The sequence below is a fragment of the Sceloporus undulatus genome, chromosome 4, assembly GCF_019175285.1.
Source record: "Sceloporus undulatus isolate JIND9_A2432 ecotype Alabama chromosome 4, SceUnd_v1.1, whole genome shotgun sequence".
Taxonomy (NCBI): Eukaryota; Metazoa; Chordata; class Lepidosauria; order Squamata; family Phrynosomatidae; genus Sceloporus; species Sceloporus undulatus.
This window is the reverse complement of record NC_056525.1, coordinates 126,769,933-126,771,091: the sequence shown is the minus strand read 5'-3', so window position 1 is coordinate 126,771,091 and position 1,159 is coordinate 126,769,933. Positions and strand designations below refer to the sequence as shown.

At 42.0% G+C, this 1,159-nt stretch overlaps 1 long non-coding RNA gene across 1 annotated transcript; it reads right to left on the bottom strand.

Moving 5' to 3' along the window:
• Window positions 1-460: 460 nt before the first annotated feature.
• LOC121928932 lies at window positions 461-1,153 on the bottom strand. The gene is made up of 2 exons (XR_006103600.1): window positions 790-1,153; window positions 461-541 (listed from the first exon to the last, which is right to left on the bottom strand). It is a non-coding gene; the product is annotated as an uncharacterized LOC121928932 (long non-coding RNA).
• Between the last annotated feature and the right edge of the window lie 6 nt (window positions 1,154-1,159).

Sequence of the window (1,159 nt, the reverse complement as noted above, 5' to 3'; positions counted from 1 at the left end):
GCTCACCCCTGATTTATGGAAAGAAAAGCCCCTATTCAGTTACTTTCATCAGAGGGCTTGTTCTTGGTTTATCTCTAGGACTAGCTTCCCTTTTTGACAGGTGGTGTAACTGCAGGCATTTCTGAACAGGAAAACAAAAGACAAACATGAGATGCCTGATCATGGAAGCCCTCCTCATGGTGGCACAACAAGAAGTCTGGAATATCACCCAATCATCTGAGTTTGTTAGAAGTAACATTGGGCTCCATGTGATCTGTAATGATGCTCTCTAAAGCTCCAGAATCAGGACCAGTTGGGAAAAGTTACTTTTTGGAGTACATCTCCCAGAATCTCTCAGTCAACATGGCAAGGTGTCATGCTAGTTGAGGGCTTCAAGGTATTGTGAGTTTCAACAAAGTGGTTCTAAGTCTAACCTCTTCTTGGGGGCAAAGCAAAAGCCCCATTAGTTTTAATTACTCACAACTGTGCCACTGTGGTGTCTTGTCCAGGGTTCTCCCAGAACAGTTGTTTCCAACTTAGAATGTGAGCTGCTGTTGGCTGTCTAGAAAAATGAAATAAGCAATGTCTAAATGCTTATGGGAGTACTGTACAGTACTTTTATTCAGAGATCCTGCATAGCAGAATGGGGTTGCTTTGATTTTATTGTTTATTCTTCCAAGCTATTCTGAACTGACCGCAGTTGCACTGAAGCAACTGAAAAAGATCTTTTCCGGTAGAAATGTTTCCACCTTGGAATGCGCAAATCAGGAAGTTTTCCCCAATTGTTTAAAGCTAGCTTTAAATACTCACCATTTTGGCACTGTACTGGCTTGTTCTGGGTATTTCGTGAAGAAAATTTTTTTTCCAGCTTGGCACGGGCCCTGCTTAGAGTTCCTGCATGGTAGGATGGAGTTGTTTTGATTTTATTAATCATTCTTTCATGGTATTCTGAATAAACTCACAGCAATTGTATTGAAGCGCCTGGTAAAAACCTTTTCCGGTAGAAAAGATTCAACATTGGAATCCGCACTGGTTGCTGCTTCCTACAAGAGTAAAAGAAACACATATTAGGGGGAAAGATGTAAAATTTCTTCTTCGTGGTCTCTGCGAATCATACAAATGGGTTTCACTGCGCCTGCGCAGTGCTGCTCGGAACCTACTGGAATCACTGGGCAGAGTT